Source organism: Pieris rapae, chromosome 19, assembly GCF_905147795.1.
Source record: "Pieris rapae chromosome 19, ilPieRapa1.1, whole genome shotgun sequence".
NCBI classification, from domain to species: Eukaryota; Metazoa; Arthropoda; class Insecta; order Lepidoptera; family Pieridae; genus Pieris; species Pieris rapae.
In genome coordinates this window covers 3,880,956-3,903,935 of record NC_059527.1, presented here as the reverse complement: position 1 = coordinate 3,903,935, position 22,980 = coordinate 3,880,956, and positions in this window count along the sequence as shown.

The window sequence follows — 22,980 nt, the reverse complement described above, 5'->3', positions numbered from 1 at the left end:
TTTCGTAACGCGTTTCTGAAGTTTAAAAAGATGGGCAGATGGTATATGGAAGAGATGGAGCACCTAGCCCAGACATTTCTGGGCTAGGCACTGCTCTGCTCTTTAGCAGAGGACAACTTGACCACATAACCGGTTTCTAAAAAAAAAAATTATCAATAGTTTTTTCTTACCAATTATTTGTATGTAACCAAGGTCAGGGAATAAAATCTTTAGTTCATCACTTTTAATCAATTACTAGGGCAATCGCACTCAAGGATTTACCCGGTAAATGGACGAGTTTCAAAGATAATTTAGTCAAAATGAAATGCTATTAAAAATGTCTGCTAATTTTCAGTTAATAAACAATAATATTGACGGAAACGTCAAGTAAATGTAAAGGCCCAAACGTTGTCTTACTTCTTACTTGCTTAAAGTTAACGAAACAGGCACAGTCTTATTTATGTTTTTCACATTCATTTAGAAAAGCCATTCACGTCCCTACTTTTAAAACTGATACGGCCATAAAGCAGACTTTAAATTTTATGAGATGTCGAACAATAAAAGCTGCCGTAAAATTCGTAAACATACATTTTCTGTTATTATTATTTATTGTTAATTCTCTTATATTCTTACCTATTTACTAGGTAAAATACGTACTTGATGTACGTTTGTGTAAGTGTATGAGAAATATGCTAAGTTAAATGTACCAAGGATTGCGATCTTCAAATATGAATAATTAAAAAATAACCAGCGATTTAATATAATAATCTTAGGGTCAGCAACTGTATTCCGTAACTTTTAAAAATCCAAATACAACTTACCGGCTCATAGTCAGAAGACTGATTGCACGATGCGAAAAAAAAATCCCTAACTTTTAATAGCTCTTCACGCCATCGAAGTACCTTTAGTCCTCTCTGTTGTTATTTTTATAATATTACCGCATCCATTTCTTATACACCACTCGGTCTCTCTTGCCATACCAAAGTGTAGGAGGAGGACCATTCTTAATACTCCTACTTGCAGAGAAAACTTACAACCGCCGACACGAGGTCACACTTATTGTGCTTACGCTTACTTTCATTTGTGGTCTGCTCCCACGGAGACAAGTGAAGCAGCTAAGGATTACACGGGTCAACATGAAATTTGAATTTGATTGCAAAGCATTAAATTTCGGTAGTTTAGGTCGTAATAAGACGGAAAAAAAAATATATGGCATGAAAAACTTTGCTTGTGTGCTTAGAAGACTGATTGAACGAAATTTTTAAAAATCTCGGATTTTAATTTTTGATTGAAAATAAAACTATTGAAATAAAAATGTTTCTTATTTTTATTAAGTTTCACTATCAAATTAGCTTACAGAAAAGTGGAAAATAACTTAAAAGTGTCCAATAAGTGTAAAATAAAGTAAAGGTAAGGTTAAGGCGTAAGGTTGTCCATTAAAGAATTTTGGTAGGTAAAACATTTTATGTAATATTAGAATATTTCAATTATAAAAGTTTCATAGTTCGTGGAAATTGAGGTGAAACAATAACTAGGATCTATTCGTCTAGACAAGAACGTTTGTTTTTATTAAAAACGGCTTTTGTTTTGCACTATATTCGAATTTTTTTTTTAGATTCACGAGTAAGTGAGATTTATGAGTAATACGTGCGTATTTTCAGCTATTATTATTATTATTCTTATATTAGTTTTAATGTCTCAATATGTATATAAAATATCTCTTCTCTTTACAATTAACCACAGAATGCAAAGGCACTGTTGTCTTGTTCCATATGGGGTGCATCGCGCCTATCTATGAATAAATTAGGTGGTAAGCATGTAAAACAAGAGACGAAAAAACCGAACGAAATGCACGATCGTCTTTTGTCTTTAATTGTCTCTCCACCGATAGTGATCCAATATTTTATTTCCACAGCAAAATTGTCCCATATTGTTATTGTGATTATTCATTGTAATCTTATGATTTTAAAATTAACCTCATCGAGTCTTCATAAGACTTGTAATCTCTAATTACAAAGCCAATCAAAACTATCAGTATTTATACTGTTTATTGAGTTTTGGACGAATAAGTACGCCTGATATTTTATTAACACCCGGAGTCGTATCCAAGTTAAATCCGAGTAAATTTACAGTGAAAAATTACCCTAATAATTTTCGTAGTGAACATCTTTGCCGACGCCTTTGTAATTGGATCTTGGCTGAACTTGAGTCCTAACTTAACCTTTGTCACTTGTTATTTACTTGAATAACCCTTTTGTTCGTTGCTCTCACAAACGAAAATTACTAAATCTATTTGGATATTTAAACTGATTCGAAAGTGTCAGATTATTGTGACAAGAACTAAATATTTTACAATATATTTTCCTTTAACTTTTACAAATAAATAAAACAGATTTTTAATCTTTATTTCGTATAAATCAGGTCATTAAACACCTAAAATTTGTATAATCTACATATTTTATAGAAAAATAGCGACAATGTAATAATAATAATATTTCATTTTAATGGTAATTTCGGTTGACAAAACAATTTTATCGGCGGCCATTTTATCTATGTGCCAATGATGAAATCCAAACAAATGAGTGTAATATTAATTAAATTTTAATAATGATAACATGCTATCATTATTTAAAATTAAACAGCCTATTTTGTGAGTCCAAGAGCCACTGACATTCTGGTCCAGTAACCATGATTCTATACATTCTATATATAATTGGCCAAAATAATTTATTGCTACAATTTTCCTTAACACTAACCATTTTTCAGATCCGATTCTGGACGTGTCCACCAACCTTGTTCCAGTTAATGTCCGGCATTGCGATATTACGTATTCTCAATTTATATTCAACATACGCTAAGATAGTCTTCCCAACATAGATTACGTGGTCTGTTGTTCCGTCATATGGGTAAGTGCGACACTTAAGCATACCCAAAAGATTTGTTGTTCTAAATATCCAAGTATCAAACTTTTTGTCTTAGGACGATGATACCTCTTACATGATAACGAATTAGTAACACAGCCTTCAGCAATCTCATTGTTATTTTATTAAACATTATAATTAAATTCATATCCATTCATCAAAAAAATCGGTTGTCTGTAAAGTCGGTTTAAATATAGTTGATAGTTGAACGTGACAACGTCATGAGAAAATACTCATATAATGGTTGCATTTTTCAAAAGAAAATTTTAATTTTATGTGTTTGTTAGATATTTTGTAAGGATATAGAGGAGGTAAATGAAAATCACAATTGAATTGATCAAGTTACATTTATTTGTACGCATAAATACGCTTGCACTTCAAGCTTTAAATGGAACACATCACAGGTAACGACGCGCCGCGAGGTAACGCCACATGCGTCATATTTCTCGTGGGTTCCATCGAATTATAAGACTTTGTCACGTCAAAAACAACTTGATCCAATAGTAAATCTAGCTAAAACTTTTAATTTTTCATAGTACGTACTGAAAAGTGGATGTAATAATAAAACTTCTGAGATAGATAAAATTATAAACAAGTTCGTACGCTTGCCACTTCGCATTTGCAATAAATCCCGGAGTTGCTGTACTCTGACAGATTAACGAGTACAATGTTCAAACAAACTTTGTTTTACGACGTAATTGAAAAATTCTGTATCTATGAGGGTTTCGTATCATATTTATATAAATAAAGATCTTTTAACGTGTATTTATTTAGTAACTATATTTTATTTTTGAAAAATTATGTCTCTATCTATATTTATATCTTCATATAGATCTTTATAGATATAATTAATCTATATGAATTTACTCTTCAAAATGCTTTGGACCAAGAAACCTTTTAATTACTTTATTTCCCTGAGATTTACGGACCACATCAAAAAAATAAAACGTGCTTGGAAGCCTAAGAACATCCAATTCCATCAATATGACAGACTAGTTTTGATTGGCTGAATGGTTTTGTTGATGAACACCTTTTCAAATCAAATAATAATAATTACTGTGGAACAGAATGATATTCAAATTCATCTGATATTGCAGTCTATATCTTAATTTTCTTGGGCAATTATTGTATACTAGCTTTTTAGTATTTTATAGTTATGTATATGTATTTTTTTATTAGCAAATATAATAATCGTAAATACCAATACGAGTATTTATTTATATTTATGTATTTTATTAACAGTAAATTTAAGATGTACCTTAAATTTTTATTTCACATTATTTCTTTTAAAATAGACTATGCTATATCTATTTTTAAATTAACTATATATATTTATAATATTCGAACATATTTTTGTATTTCTTATATCTGTAAAATACGTTGTATTAACCTTTCAAATAAAAAAGCTAAAGCTACTTTTTTAAAGAATGTTCAGTGTCTTAGTTTGGAATTGTATTTTAGTCACGAAGCAGGTGATCAGGGAACTCAATTTGCAGCAAAATAATACAATTTTAAGAAAGAATCGTATCGACTTGCAAGAGTAAAACTTCTGTGAAAAAACAAATAAAACCCAGTATTTTTTAGACAAATCAAAAACTTCAATAGAATTTTTCATCTAGAATATTCCCTTATAAAAAATATTGACTATTAGAGCATGCAAATTTCGCAACAACACTACTTTTTGGCTTCATGTGAGCTACGTCGACAGCAGAACTTTAAGAATGTTAATGCATTTGGAACAAAGCATTCCACTTGCTCTACAATTACATTCAGTTGAAAAAGGTTTATCTAACCATTGTTTAAACACATGTTACAAAGATGGGTCAACTTTAATGTTTATAGATTTTTCCACTAGTTAGAGAACTTTACTAGTTGAAATATGATTTATGACCATTTCAGGAGAGTCAATCACATATTAGGAAATCGTAATTTACATAATGTTACCCTAGTTTTCAGGAGGCTTTGGGATAAGTGTAGAGGTGTGGTACACTTTTCAGGAGACCCGTTTACAGGCGTTTTCAGGCTCGGTGTTACCTTTTTGATGAAGGAATATTCTAGAATGAATTCTCTAGGTACAAGACTATTTCCAGGGATATATAAGCGAGCCGAAACGCGACCAATCAGTTCAGTTTTTAATGCGATTTCAAGAGATAAACACCGAGATAAAGTGAAGACCAGTGATGAGTACTGTGTGAAGTGCGTTATTAAAGTGATTAGAGACAGTATTTTGTAGTGTGAGTAATAAGTGCATTTTTGCGAGAAATTTCCGGTTAATTTGTGTTTTCAAATTCCTTATTGATTTAATTAAGAAATAAACCCTTGAAGACATACTATGGCATTTTCTATTCGATCCTCTAGCTCGAAACAATATTTTGTTTCAAACTCTTCAAAACGATCATTTGTGTTTATTTATCCAACGATTTATGTCAACTCTAATTGTTTTTTTAAGATTGAAAAATATATTAGTAGTAACAAAATATTCAAGTGAAAATCTTATAATGACATGCGTCTTAAAGGTTAATTAATATCACATTTACTCAGGAGAATTACGGATATCATTTTTTTTTCAAATTATATTTATATAATGAGGCTCGTAAAAAAAGTTTTTATTTGAAAGCAACGTCCAAGCCTGACCAAGGAAGACTGACCGTTCAATCAACTATAACAAAGATCAGAACGCATTCGTACATATGTCTAACAAAATGCTTTTTTTATAGAACAGGGGGAAAAGGAATAGGGGGCAAACGGGCTGGAAGCTCACCTGATGTTAAGTGGTATCGCCGCCCATGGACACTCTCAATGCCAGGGGGCTCGCGAGTGCGTTGTCAGCCGGCTTAGGTGAGTAAGAAAGTATATAATAAGACATATTTTATTTCCGATGATCCATACACAACATTGGATACCATTCTAAATAAATAACGTATAACAAATTATGTTAAGGTAAACCTCGAAATACGAACATTTGTAATCCTTTAAAGCAAAAATAGATAACGAAAATGGAGAAAAATAATACAATAATCGCGAGCAAAATACCATCTTTTAGCGTGGAAGTTTCGACAGTATAATTTATCTGCGAAACCGTACAACGTGAACATGAAATAAAATTTATATGAAAGAAAAAAAACAATGGCGGTTGAACTTTTCGTATTAGCGTTCCGGATGCTACGACTTAATGGCGTAATAAAATAAATCTCGGTATCGCATGCTAACCGCCATCTTCACAAGTCACGACTTTCTGTGTTATATTTAAGATTATGCCGATTAATGTAATCTGTAGTAAATAAAGCTGTAAACAAATTTCTTTGATGTTTATAGTATTGCATTTTGTCTGTAGCACGTTTGAAACTGTTCCATGATGAGTATATATTTCTTGTCAAATAGTCAAGACAAAAATACAATTCGATACAGTAATTCCTGAAATTCACGGTCACATAAAGAAACCTTCGTTGTTTTATACGTTTAGCTAAATGTTTGGCTATTAATTGTATAAATAAGATGTTCAATGATAAGCAATATCTTTGAGACCAACCTGCTATTATGGATAAAAATAAAGAGACGGTAAAAACATGAAAATATATTAAGATAATATTCTTACAGATATAATCGTTCTTTTTTTATGTTACAGGAGACAGACGAGCAGGAGGCTCACCTGATGTTAAGTGACACCACCGCCCATGGACATTCGCACTGCCAGAGGGCTCGCAAGCGCGCTGCCGGCCTTTTAAAAATCTGTACGTCCCGATTATTATCGTTTTGATTATACTGTGTTATTATATGTTTTATATTATAACAAAATAATTATTTCAATGAACATTTAGTAAAAATACTAAGATTAACTTGAAGTATAATTTGAAATAGCATCTGTTAATGTCGAGTGGTAGGGAAAGTTTAATAACGAAAATCTTTTGCCAAGTTCGTTAATGCAACAGACTTTGAACCTATACGTACAGATGAAATTAAAATTGTTTGGCGGTCGGCTGGTATTTTCAATTTAAAAGATTTGCATTCCAATTTTATTTCGTTTCTTTTCAAGCTTATCTAATATGCAGATTCTTTTATAAATTAAATGATGCTACGGCTTCGTTGTCATATATACATATAAACATATATATGTTGACTTTTTTATTTAAATGTAATCTTCAGAACTCGTCGGGGAAAATTTAAAATTATGTTTTTTAAATAATAAATTATTTTCTATCAATAAGATTTTCCTTAAGTATATTTTCTTTGAAACATATCACGAAAGATCAAGTTAAAATACCTCTAAAGTAATTAATAATAAGATACATTCGTAATATCAACTGAAACACATACTCAAATCAACACAACAATTTTGTAGTCTCGAAATATTTTAACTTCAACATTTCTTTTCGTTAAAATTCCTGATGAAAGTGCAAAACCTAAAATATTCAACGTGTTAACTCTATTTTATTATTTAGATTAAAAAACGTTCCATTACGCAACTCAGCTATGCGTAGTTTAATAACAAAAAATAACATCGCAGTTCTATGCACATTTTCAAATGTATTTTACTTTTTTAATAAAAACATAAATGGCGCGGTAAAAATACACGGCCATATTTGCTCTATTTTTACACTCATCACATTTATTTGCGGTGCTATAAATTGGCTGATTGAATTTTGTTTTTATTACTAAAAGCTAGTATTTTTTGGTACTTACATATTAACGCCACCACGGCAAAAAGTAAACGCTTAACAAATTATAGAATAATAACCCCTCACGCAGCGAGAGAACTGAGATTGATTTCAGAACTGGCAGTAAATGTAAAATTAGATTCATTTCATTTTTTTTTGACGTTCATAAGTGTAACCTATATGAATAAATGAATTTTGACTTGACTTGAAAGCAGTTATTTAAATAAAATACTAACCTAAGTAAAAACTTAACCTAACAAAACAATAAATAATAATATCATCAAATTCGGGGGACGGTTTTCTAAATCGTTATCTTAAAGCTTCTTAAAGAAATAAAAAAATGCTACAGTACTGTCTTGGGCTTAGATTCAAGGATCTGCATTGTAATCAGTTATTTATTTTAATTGGCAATTCGGTAGTCTATTGTGACTGACACACGTGTCGACTTTTGGTCTAAAGCACCCGGGATTCTTCACGGTGTTTTACTTCGGCCTACCTACCTTACGACAGGTTGTTATTTTATGAGCATAAAGACAGATAGTCCATGCACAGGTGGGATTCAAACCTACGGCCTCAGAAATGAGAATTGCATGCTTGCCCAACACTGCTCTTATTGTTGAGGTATGTATGTATACACTAATATTATATTATATAGAAGGAAAGTTTGCTTGAAATATGAAATATCTGGAAATACTGAATCGAAAATTCAGATTTAAATTAAGTTTTATAACATGATAGTATGATACTATAACATTGCTAATTAGTCTAATGGTTTATATGGCTTTCGAATAAAAAACATGTATTGTAAACTAAATAACTTGAGTTGTAATCATTAATCAATGTTCAAGTATAATTATTAACAAGTGATTGTCATCTTAATGACAATTGTTTTATTATCTGCAAATATACATATTTAAGTCAAGATTTAACTTAATAGATGATTTGATGGCATAATAAGCGAAGCGTGGGGTATCTGGTATGATATAGTTAGTGTTCATGATTATTGATGATCAAAATTACTTACACGCGGAAAAAACATTAACATCGAACATTATCAATTTAATATAAAATTATTTTTCTTATCATACTTTCGCTTGATATTTTTTAAGCATCTTGCGGTAAAAACTTCGCGAACGCAAATAATTCTACATTAAAACTTGCTAATAACGTCTCCTTTAGATTCATTGCACCTTGCAGAAAATTTTTAACTTCCGCCAACTCTTAAGAGATGTTTGCTGAAGTTTTTAAATGATATTAATCCCCGCATTAACGTTAAGCGCCGCTTAAACTTTGTGAGAAGTTGTAAACGAACTAAAAATTTATGTATAATCTTTATTTGGTTAACAAGAACTCTATAAACCTCTACATGTATTTAGTATATAAATACTTTATTATTAAAGCGTCAATCGTACGAGATAAATAAAGAAAAACGTGACAAAACATACAGAAGTCGCACTAAACACGGTCAATGGAGGCTACATTTTTTATAACAAGATTTTCTAAATTTGCGAGCAAAAGTTCAAATTATTAATTTTTTTTATAATAGGGGGCAAACGAACCTGTGGGACGCCCAAAGAGGCAGTCATCGCAGCCCATAGACACCCATTTTTAGTGGGTGCATTGCCGGCCTTTGATTTTTTTATTAAATGTACAAATCCATATTGTCAACACGAGACAATATGGATTTATACATACTCACTCATGCCCACGGACAGTCGCGAGCTCTCTGGCATTCAGAGTGTCCATGGGCGGTATCACTTAACATCAGGTGAGTCTCCTGCTCGTTTACCCCCTGTTCTACAAAATAAAACCCCCAGTAAACTCAGAGCCATGACAGTTACGCAAACTTGATAATTTCAATATAAAACAAATTATGAAGTGGTTCTTGTAAAAACAACGCTGTAATGTAATTACAAAAGAGAAATTAATATTTGGAACTTTTAGGTCACGAATCGTAGAGTGTTTTATTAATTAAGCACGAACTCGCCAGCAAACATTTCAACAAAGTTAAATTTAGTTGAAACTTTGATACAATATTAATAATGAAAACCTCACGCCAATATTGCTGCAGTCTTAATTCACCTTACATGCATTCATTAATGAGCATACCAATTTTAAAAAGGCCGGCAACGCACTTTCAAGCAGTATGGTATCACTTAAAATCAAGTGTGTCTCTTGTCCGTTTGTTTAATAAAATAACTAAATAGATTGTTGGAGAATCTGGACTTCTAGACAAGTAGATCTTTCTTAAAACAAACTTATTAGAACTATTATTATTATTCCTGCATTAAAAACTCTATTATAATTCCGTAGAAGACGTTTTGGTGCCATTGTTAAGATATTAGACTACCATTAATAAAAACTTCGACATTCCTGAGACTAGAAAACGTAAAGGAAAAGGATAATAAGAACAATTTATTGATTTCACATTAAACTTTAAAATTATGTTTCTTGTGACATCAACTATAATATAAATAACGTTTCACGTTGTTTGTCCGCTACGGTTGTCTAAACTACTTAACCGTTTTCTATGAAACTTGCAAAGCGCAGTTTGATCTAACTTAAATGCTGGGATAGCTAACATATTTATAATTGCACTGTAAGTGTGTATACCACTGAACTCTTCTTAAACAGAATCTTGAATGATTTTTTATGTATACTGGATGGGTTGGATTCGCAAACCAGCCCGGCATATGGCGTTGTACGGTACTTTCACGCTAAAGGTCGCTTGTGTACTATAAAATATAATCTAAGAGTAACTTAATATTATTTATAGTAGGGAAGCCCACGATGCAAAATTGGGATTTACTCGAGCGTCACAGAGACCTATTGAATTGCGAAACTTCGATAATAAAGTTTTTTTTACTTTTTAGTATATCTAACTCACTTAACTTTTTTTTTTACTTTGGGAAATGCATTGCGCATACCCTTCCGCGGCGCGACTGCTTGGTGCAAAAGGGTTATTGTGCATACCCACTAAAACCCCAAGGTGCCACCAACAATCGCCTTATTCGGGATGCGGATCCCAATGACGCATATATTTATCTAATGTATCAAAAGATATGAATGACAAGGTGAACAGTTCCTCCAACCGAATGGAAGGATCCTCTTGTCCTTGGACCACTGAAGCCGAGCCTTTAAAAGCCCCAAGGCGCCAGTGGTTTAGGTCAATAAATTGTATAAATCGTTAGCGCGTTTCAGGGTATATCCTCTTCGCAGCGAATGTAGTTGTAGTACGTAGGTGTAGCTAAAGGTTCACTCTATCGTAAATTTGTCGTATCAAAGGACTAATATAAGTGTATAATTGGTAGCAATTCAACTAAGAGACCAATGGTTGTCTTAGGTTTGACTACTCGTATATATTTGATCATCATTTGTTTTATTTAAAATGGGTAAATAGCCTTACACACGTCGTCGACTTTTTGTTGGGTCTAAGGCAAGCCGGTTGCCTCACAATGTTTTTCTTCAAGTAAGTATTCAATAGACGGAAAAGTCTATTGGTGCTCATCTGGAGTTCAAATCTATCCTGGCAGCGTCATTGGACAAAAAATATGTAATGGGGGAACGCTGCCAGTACCTTCGGAACCTTGCCTAAAGGGACTCCTTTTAATAATATATTTTATTTATTACATGTTAAGGTTGGTAATTATATTAGAATTATTTATAAAATAAATATGTAATTATAATTTGAGTATATATATTTTATCATTACCCTACAAAGTTGTACAACAACATAATACAGTTTATTACTTTATAGTCACTATTCTTATTTACATATAACGGAATGAATTTCATTTTGAATTTGGAATGAAAAATAATATTAAGGTTTTCTTTATTAAAAACGTTTCAACGTCATCGATCACTTTCCGGTTATGAAACTGGCGAACAGCTACACAATATTAGTTTATGGCTCAAATTGAATTTCTGTTAAATAAATCATATTTAATAACAAACAAAAGTTACGTCACGTTAGTAAGAGTACTTGTGCCTTACGCTTTTCTACTTGACTCCCCCCCCCCCCTTAGATGGGACAGAGGGCTTCACATCGAGTCTCAATCCCGTTCGGTCTTGAGCCTCCAATTTCACCTTAACCCGAGACTTTCAGGCTCACCTGCAACTGCACGACGCCAGGTCGATGCGGGTTCGATTGAAAGCGCTTCCTTGGGTGTATAATCGGTATCTCTTTGGAGTGGCCAAAGAGATACCGATTATATACCCTTACTAAAATGGCAACTAAAAACTAAACTCGACGAATTTAAGTAAATATGGTTAGAAATATATCGATTCCAGATAAGTAATTCAAAAGGAAAATAATTTGCTCAAATAAGCTCGCCAAATAGGAAATTAAACAATGATATCTAATCTCATATCGTCATATATGAATTCAAAGGCAACAACCCACACATATTCAATTTTGTTGGTAAAGTTCTATGTTTGATAGTTATAATAACTAACAAACTGAGCCGAGTATGAAGGCCCGTCACTGTGGGCACAGGGCAGACTCATTTATTATCTGAAGTTCTTTCAGTCTCATACTTGTGGTCGATTTTTTCTCTAAGTACCGTCCGGTCTTTTATGATGCTTTCCTTCATTTTAATAAATAAATAAATCAGTGGCGCTACAACCTACCTAGGTCTTGGCCTCAGATTTCTAAATCTGTTTCATGATCATTTTTAAATCTAATAGGCAAGTAGGTGAGCAGCCTCCAGTGCCTGACACACGTCGTCGACTTTTTGGGTATAAGACATGTTGGTTTCCTCACGATGTTTTCCTTCACCGTTCGAGCAAATGTTAAATGCGCACATAGAACGAAAGTCCATTGGTGCACAGCCCGGGGTCGAACCTACGACCTCAGTTATGAGAGTCGCACGCTCAAGCCACTAGGCCAACACTGTTCAAAGCTCTGCTTTCTTTCACTTTACCGTTTATAATTAACATTTGTCTATTTAGAGAAATGCTAGAAATTGTGCGCAATACATATACAGTACTATACATTTGTAGAAGTAAATAGAACGCATGAAATCACACACTTACTAGTTAACTAATACTGGATAGTTTAAGTTTAAGTCACAGTATATAAATAACATAGGCGAAGTCGCAGGGCAGTCGTAAATTCTTGGTAAAGTTCATTCCGTCACCCGCGACCATATTGGCTGTAAAACATACGGACGCAGCAATTTTAAAGCTATATCGAAACGAACTTTAAAATAAATATTTTTATCGTATTTTTGTTGAATGATATTTTATATTAAAATTAATGTATCAACGATTAATCTAGATACTCGCCCGCTCTATAAAAGCACCTTGCCTTTAAAAATTTAATCACCCTTGAAAGATTTGCACGTCAGTGATCAAAACTTCTAGAAAGGTGATTAAATAGTTAATTAGTCGTGCAGCATGTAGGTTTACTTAAAACTAAAACAGACTTACCTGTATTTACAAGAAATACTTTATATTATAAGCTACTATATGTATTATAGACAGAGAGAGTATTAACACAACCGGGAACGAGAGTAGCACCTAGGATTACGCGTGGCGAAACTTTTTTGACTTTGAACTTGTTAAATTATAATAACAATAACAGCTGACAGTTACACCGTTGCTACAACATTAATAATAAAATTATGAAATTACTACATACTATCAAGTAGTAGTCAATTTGTAGATACTCTACTTGGCAAATAAAAAACGGTTTCTAAATAATTTGACTTTAATGTTATTAAATTATAATGAGACTGGCAGCTGATAACAGCGCCATTGCTGTGATACAGATTATTTTATAAGAACGTGAAAAATATTCAAATAAGTTAATATTATATTCATCGTGACTTATTTTTAACTTAGTTTTTTTTATTCATACGTATGTAAATTCATATTATGATGATGAAGAATACTTTGTTTTTTTTTTTAAGTATTCCTACAGCTAATCATTAAACAATATCCAAGCAATTACATTACACACAAAAAGCCAAAACGGAATACACATTGAAACAGAAACATGAAGCACAGTTTTACAAAACACAGTTGTAAGATTGATTGATTGGTAGATTAAAATATATATTTAATATGAAGGAACAAACAAAGCCATTATTAGTAAAAGATACCTGAGTTTTAAACTAAGATCTAATGAAATTCTTAAAGTCAAAGCATTTTCGATAAAACAAATTATAACTAGGATATCATAATACAAAAGACTTGTTTGTTTGAACAGAGCGAAAGATAATCGCAACTTTCCGTAATCGTAAAAGTTTTAATGCAATTGGCTGGCGTAAATAAGAAAAACTAAAGCTCACATTACATATAAACAAATAGAGCGTAAAACTTCCATAAATCCCACTTACTATCCAACGATTTGGATGTTATAAATTTTCAGTTACGCCACCGAAAATGGCTGGATTCCTGGTGTGCAGCCAAACAGATGAAATGTTGCCGTCGCTCCATTACGAATTAATGGGCCGATTCGAGAAATGTCATCTTCCGGTAAATAGTGAGTATAATTCATTTCTTACATGACACCGCGTTCTCGCCGTTCAATAAGAGCACCTGCCTTGGACAGGCCTAACGATGTATACCAACCTCAATTCATTTTGCAAAGGCCTTTCGAGTACGCAATTTATTTAACATAAAATGGTATTAGCGATTTTTGTATTGTTTTTTCCACTAATATCGGAGATCGGTCTCCGTATAAGGAGTATTTTAGTCAGTAATAATCGTATACATTTTTAGACCGAATCATTCAACATTTTTAGATCATTTTATTCAAAAGCTAGATAACGATACTATACAGAGAAAATACTGGTAATATGGGCTCAAACGGTCGATGCACCTTTTAATACCCTTGGGATAAAAATGGTTTAGCAACTTATCTAACATATATTTATTTACCTATTTAATTATAAGTAATTAAATTTTAAATTCTTAAAAGGCCGGCAATGCACTCGCGAGCCCTCTAGCATCGAGACAAAACACTAAGACAAAACAGATTACATAGATAAACAATATCTGTATATAAAACAGAAAATTGCTTTTAACAAATCAACATTCACAGTTCAGGTTAACAATAATAAAACGTAGTTGTAGTAAACTATGCCGGTCTTAGTTTGTATGTACAGCTGTTTTAGATAAACATAAACATATTTTAGATAAATTTAGTTAAATTGTTTTTAAAATGAAATGAAATCGCTTATTTGCTATGATACATTACATATACAAATAGGCATGCAAATATATTAATTTCCTAATGTCATAATTATAGGTAAGTTAAGTTATTTAGAATTGGTGTCAAACTTATAATCTAGATGGGTGAATATCTAGATTAACGTTATACTATAGAAGCATGCCTTGCCTTTAAAATTTTAATCAACCCCTGAAATAATTGCACGTCAATGATTTATAACTTATAGGAAGGTAATTAAATAGTCATGGCATAACAATTTGCATGCATCGTAGTGCAATTTTTTAAGTATACACTTTCGTAATGTGGGCTATGTGTCCAAGTTCGTATTGCTAATGAAATATATCTTATACTATATAATAGGGTATATTGTATACATTTCACCGTCCACTGAGAGCACCTGTGTCAGACAGGCCTAACGATGTGAAAAAACCCTACTTAGAATCATATTGTGACGCGGGACAACAAATAATATTAATCTTCTATTTATTTTCTGTACAATAATATATATATCTAATTCTTTAATGTTAATTTATTTCAGGCAAGGTTAAGTCCCTAGTCCCGTATTTGTGTGTCTTGATTTTTAATTTTTAAGTAATAATTAAAAAAAAAAATAAGTAAGACAAAAAAACTTAAAAGGTATAACCGTTGCACCATTCTATTTCCGAATTTTGTAATTATTAAAACATTATTACTGGATTAATATCCGTTTGATTCAATGTCTGTTTTATACAACAGGGGGCAAACTTGCAATAGGTTCACCTGATGCTAAGTGATCCCGCCCGCCCTCAGACACTTTCAATGTCAGAGGGCACACGAGTGCGTTGCTGGCTTTTAAGAATTGGTACCCCGTTTTCTTGAAGGACCCTTAGTCAAAGTGGTCCGAAAATACTTCAGTGGGCAGCTGGTTCCACATAGAGGTAGCGCGTTGCAAAAACTGCCTAAAAAACGTTCAGTTATGGAAGCTTGAACTGGGACTACGGGTGAAAACCGACAGAATATTTTGTTTTAATAATAATAAAAGGTGTGATACACGCGAAATGATATGTTAAACACGTTTTATCCCCTAAAAAGTACCTACATAGTACCTATCTACTGAGTTCAATCGTCAAAAATACCTGCCTGTTCAAAATTTACGAAGAGATTCCTAAAAATTATCTTTTGTAATGTGAGAGAATATCTTCTAAACGTCTCATAATATTCAATAACTAATGCGGCAAATGTAAGTAAAACATTCTTATTTCTTTCAAATTATAAAAGTACAATGCACTCATCGTGAAAGTTTGATAAGATCTCTGAACATGGTTTTCCACTTAACCGAAGAATTGTAACTAGCTCATGAAAAATGTAATTTAGGGGCACAACATTGTGAAGAGACTCATTAAATATGTTAAATAATTTACTAAAAATACTGTTCTTTATGTATTTGCTTAAAATTTTTTGTAATGAGACCAAGATTGGCTTACATATATCAGGTTAAGGAAAAAGTGAGGTTGTGACGTACCAGGAGTTGAAGACACTGACGCAGAACCGCACTGAGTGGTGATTAATCCTCAGACAAGAGCCCGGCTCTTAAATTTGATGATGATGTAATTGTTCATTCATATCTTCAACTCATATGAACCAAAGAATAGGTTTAGGCTTAGGAATAGGCTTTTGTAGTTGTTGTTTTGGATTAAGTTGATGATAAAGGAATATTCGAAATCGTCAATCAGGTTCATTTTAATTTCAAATAGTTCCATAATGTTTATTAACCGTAATTAAAACTTTTCTATTATTAAAATCTTGGAAAGCAAAATGTTTTAAGCAGTTCGTACAGCTATACTTCTTTTTATAAAGGCTTTACAGTTAAACCAGTTTTAGCCTTTAGACGTGATATGTGAAGTAGTGTCGCTTAATACCTAGTTCCCAATGAATTATTTGTGAGGAATTCACAATCAATATTAACTTACCCCATAAAAATACAAATGTATAAATTAACAGGAGTTGTAATGGTAACTACAGATATATGATAAACTAAAAAAAATACGTTTATTATGGAACACAAGATATACAGGTATCACATATTCCACGTCATTAAATTTGAACCTGTAAGCATCCCAGGCTGAGAGAGAAAGCCGGCGTTACAAAACTCTCTGCACTCTTTTAAAAAAGCAAATCATCAAACATCACATATTTTTGAAACAAATATAGAAAATTAATTAGAAGCAGTCTGCCCAGAACTAGTCACAGGCCCTTTTATCAATACATTTATAATACGTACTCATACACATAGTAGGTATGTGTAAATGTGTTTCTTTATTCACCTTAAAACATTTGACAATCGTAATAAAACTCCGTAGAAACATTAACGGAACAATAAAACGCCGAGTCGATATTTTGTAACAGAACCCGTCGGTTGAATGCAATCACCGAGCGGGTGTTTCGTACCACGCTGGATTTGTGAAAAGAATACCTGTAACGTGAAAGATTGCCGTGCCTCGAATGACATCCCTCTAAGCTCGCTGTATCAATTTCACAAATTGAACCTTCTGTAATGGCAGCGAAGAATTGATAGGCGCAGTCCCGAGTGATAATGGTATTGCATTGTACGTTTAAACTCAAATGGAAAACGCAGATTATTTTCGTGCAACAACGCGTGAAATTAACATTTTGACGAACTGTGTTTTGATGTTTCTTTTGTTGTTCATTCGCTGGCCGACAAATATTATATATCGTCCGATATGCTAACTATATATATAACATAAAGCGGTTATTTTTATAAGATGTAGGCTACTTATGGACGGAGTTTTGTATGTAAATGCTAATCTAACAAACATTTTATAATATAAAATTCGGTGACTTTAAGTTAAAGGGTGTATAATCCGAAAAAACTAGTTTGAATGATGGACATGCATACTTATTCACAAGAATTATTTAACTATATAGCAGTCAGGTGAATTGGATGTAAGTATCCTTATATTTAATTGGTATATATTTCCTTAGTATTCTTTTATAAGTCTTTTATTAACATAACTTTTACACGTTTAAAGAAAACACTTTTATAACGGATTGAATTAATATAAATTCGTCGGATAAATTAAAAATTATGTTTAAATAATTAATAACTTCAATCCGTTAAAAAAGTGTTTTCTTTAAATATATTTCCTTTTGTAGAAATAGAATATTCGATTGTAGAACTTTTATATAGTACAAAAGTTATTTGCTGTAAAACTGGGTTGCCAATACTCGGGATTATTTGATACAAAAATAATGTATTCAAAATACGTGTAGGTTTTTTCAACACAGTTCCAGTCACTGTGCAAATATTGCTATCAATATTCATAGACGCAACATCATTAATCGGGTCTCGTGGCTTTGTCGACTCTTTTTGCTGGCTTCAATAATCTGCAGGAAGAATCTCGTTAATTTTATTTTTGTTTCCCGATACTGTTGGGTGAAACAATACTCCACGACTCTCGTCTTTAGAATGTGCATTTGAATCATGTATTCTTTCTATATGCGCATTTAATACGAGGGCTCATTCGATGATGGCAAAACCATGCATACTGAAGAATACCATCTTGAAGACTGATATTAAGAAATGTCAGCTGTTGTATTGTTACTTTTCATCACCAAAAATAACTATATAAAAAAAGAAGGACAGACGCAAACAGAGGGTTGTAAGCTTCCCTGTCACATAACTCTGACTTACTAGGCAGGCCTCAATCTGAATCCTATTGTACATATTCCTAAGCAAGCAAAAAATTTTGATTTTGATATTTTTTTTGTAAATAAAAGTTGAAAGAGATCTTTTAAGACGTATTTGATGATGAAATTTAATATGGAAGTCAATCCACATATCAGACAAATTTTATAACTTTAAATTCACTTAAGTATATATATATATATATATATATATATATATATTATTTATTGTTTTCATATTATAAATCCACAAAATAAATTATGTTATATTAATTAAAAACTTTCGTTTACAAAATTATTGAGACAATATTACAACTTCTATATACTTAAGTTTAAGAAAGTATTGCATACATTAACCTTATATAAATGCGATACATTATTCTTTTCTTAAAACCTCCTATATTCGCGACATTGAGATTTACAATTCTAAAGGAGCGTAAAAGAGCACGCACCGAAGCCGGGGCGGTAATCTTCATAAATCTCGGGTGGGCGACCTTTTGTCTTTGTCCTCTCGTACAGGGTTTAGGCAAATTCAGACCTATAGTAAATTGGCTGCGCCGTTACATCTAACACCGCATATCTCCCATCTGCAACTTTATTGTTCAGAGAGGGATTTTCACGTGAGGCTATACAAGTCGCGATATTCTTTTTCGTTTAGCCAAAACCGGCTCAAATACGGCTTCGGATCGCTTGGGGACAGTTTGTCTGCGGTTAAAGCTTGGGCTTTTTAGAGTATGGATGTAATGGCACTACTGTGGAATATTTATGCTTTTGAGAGAGCTTATTTACCAAGCGATATTATCACAAAGTCTTCTGGGTATACCGGAGAGTATGAAGAGTATGTGAATGCAAGACTGGCTAAACTAGATAATACGTACTACATTTTGTTACAGAGATGTGATGGAAGTATAAAAGGAGAAGTTCAGTCTTAGAAAGTAGATCGTTTGTAAACGATTATACTAACATTGCATAGTAAAACACTTCAATCAACATAGCATACATCTCCAGTAACATTTACGTTTAAAATAGAGTAATTGAAAATATAGAAGTATGAGAAAGGATGATCCTTTCCAGCCCAGTCCCTGACTGTGTCCATAGGCGGTGGTAACACTCAACATTAGAAGCATCCTGACCATTAGTCCCTCTTCTAAAAGAACAAAACGTGAACTAAATATTATTTCTATCTATCGTTTGTTACCATGGTTACCACTACTTACGCGGAAAAAACTGTATAACTACGGTATAACAATTCAGTACGTTTAACCATACTTAGTTTGTACATACAAATAAATAGTATCCAAGAAATTCCTATTACTCCCAAGAGCCTTCCCTTTTATGTTAAGCTTTTGTGTCAGCAATGTGACCACAATTTGTTCATTAGGTCCTTGAACAAATCACCCATAAAGGAGTTCTTGGATAAAGTCATTACATTAAAATGCTACCGCTACGATGCCCTGGTGGCTCAGCTTTTTAATTAAAACAGACGATTTCGTCTTGTCCTTGCGCCAACAGAATTAGTTAGAATTATCTTCTGATATTAGAAGTTGCATCGCTATTCATGAATAATATTTTTTTTTGTATAACTATAATAAGGTTCTATACTTTTTTAGGTAACATTTTGTTAGACACTTCTTGCGCTTATCTCTTACTCATTATTTTTGTTATTCTCTTACTAGGGTTGCCTGGAAGAGATCGCTTGACTAAGACTTAAGTCAGTAAGTAAGTCAACTATTTACAATCAACTCAATATCCGGACAATGTCTATTTTTCACCCTTTTCGTTCTTATAGAAATCCATCATTGTTAATTTTATTCTTCCTATCTCCCTAAGGTATTAATGGTTTTTTTCTATAGGTGGATTGTAGATTTGTAATTAGTACTATATTCTATAGTAATCAAAATTTACATTTTGTTAAAACACTTATCTTCATAAGATGCAATAAATAAATATATAAGATAATGGATTTTTATTACAGCGTAAAAAAATAAACAAAAAATAGTACTTAAGTTAAGTACTATATTGTTCAATTAGACTGGTTGAAAGTGTTTACAATATAAAATAACGTATAATATTTATTTATAGAAGCAATATCCAGCTATCAAAGAGCATTCGACCCAAGATAGAGATAGGATCAGATAAAATATTATTTCGAATAACGTAGACGGAAAATGCAAACTTCCTGTCGCTAGCCCGAAGCTCTCGAGTAACAAATTTTACTTAAGCAAGTTTTCCAACTCCATTTTGTAAATAATATAACTTATCCTGGGCTATCGGCTATCTTGATGTCTGAAAGTATTTGTTCCTGTAATATAGTCTCCATATTAAGAGAAGCTCGGTAAACAATATCATTAGAAATATAGGTATTTCTACTTCTAAGCATAAGTTATTAATTTCATCTTATAAATAGGTTGTTACTAAAATGGCATTTAATTTATCTAAGGTGCATAAACTTTATATTTTTAATAATTTTATTAACGAAAAAATTATTATGTTTGTTTATGATACTATTTTTCTCCTGAATTCCTCCAATCAACAAATCTCTGACTCAGTAAAACATTCCACTTCAAATTCACAATACAATAGTCAAGTTGAAAATGATCTACAGATAGGTTTCAAATCCCACAAGTCACAATAGGACTCGGGATCAATACGTTACTGCGTTTGCTTCTTTTTAATGAACTATGAATTTATTCACCAAAGTATAACACAAATTCATATTTTACGCGATAATTACTGAGGTACCTAAAGATATACAAAAGGTATTAAAATTAAACAGATATTGTTACTGCCATATTTAGCAGTTGAAACAATCAAATAAAGGCTAAATATCCTTAAATATTCATAACAGAAACTCATTTACAAGTTAGTTGATAAGAAATTATGGTAATCACTTTGAGCCGAACACTTAACGTGAGTCGCAATTCTCTCAGTTTGTCGTCAGTATAAAAACGTTAAATTCGCGACGGCTCACGCCAAGTATTTTAAATCAGTACAGTCATTTGTTTCGAAAGATAGTGCTTACCTGGAAAGATTTACGGGAATGTTAAATTGGTAATTTTATAGATATATATATATATAGGTATTAGCTCTTTTTGAAATTGTAAAATTGAACAAATAAATATTGCCTATAATTTATATTTTTACCTTTTTCGTAAAGTCAATAGTTTTGGCGGATGCAGACCTACGTTGTATTGGTAACTAATTTCATTTTGTCTGTAACTTTTTATCGTAAATTAGATCGGAAAAGAGATAACGTGAATATACTGGTATTAGGCGGTTTTTTCATAGACCGGCTAGACCGGCGAAAATATGACGTGGCAAAATCAAAACCTATAAAATTACCAATTTGCAAAACATCAGGATAACTTTCCGAGTAAAACTACTAAATGACAATATAGGTCATTTTAGTTATATAGGTTATTACACTTAGTTTAGCTTATATTTGAAGCTTTTGAGGCTAGACTTAAATGCGTTTTCAAGGCCAATTTTAGTTATTTGTGGATTAAACAATTCATATTATTTGAAAATGTAACTGTCTCAAATCAATGCAATGTAACATGTATAATATGAATAAACATTGTTTTTTTTCTTGGAATGGAATGAAACGTAATATTGTAATCATTTTACATGTATGTAAAATGATTACAATATTACGTTCGTACTTATGTGAAGTAATTCTTTTTGCAAAAAGAAAACAATATTTGGTTATCTTTCGTTATATTTAATTTAATGTAACGTTTATTTGACGTAAACTCATACTTGTCGCAAAACAAGAATAATTTTCAACAAAACCGTTTCTTGCAAAACAGGCCTGATGTTTCAACTTTGGATCTAAATTATAATTAAAAAGTGAGTTGCGAAATCCACTTTTGACGCTTTTATCGTTAGCAAATTGAACCACATTGTGACAATAAACAAACTTCTTCGTCCATTTCTACACTAATATTATAAAGAGGAAAACTTTGTTTGTTTGTTTGTTTGATTGTAATGAATAGGCTCATAAACTACTGGACCGATTTTAAAAATTCTTTCACCATTCGAAAGCTACATTATCCACGGTAAATAGGCTATATTTAATAAATGATATACAAGGCAAAACGATTTTTGCCAGGTCAGCTAGTATTTTATACGGCTAAAATAATTATAAATAATTGAATTATTACGGAATTATTAAATTATTTAAAAATTACATTATTAGGTACACCCATGGTCAAGATAATCTTCAGACGAAATCATATGAGGTTTCATTCTTTTTGGGCCTTATTAGTGAAACGCCTTATACATAGGCGTATTAACGGTATTTCTAGTTTAAGACAAAAGATAGCGGTATGTCATCACTGTCACAGTCAGCATAAAAAATCCCTTTAGTACGCCTATATTTTTTTATTTCCGTTCACACATGCTAATTGAGTACGGCACAGAATGTCCTTTGTTTTGAATAAAATTATATTTTTGAGTCATATTTTGAATTATAAACAATTAAAACATATGTATTGTACATTTATATAATGCATTATTAATTAGTTATTGTACTTAATTAATAAATATATTATTAATATTGGTT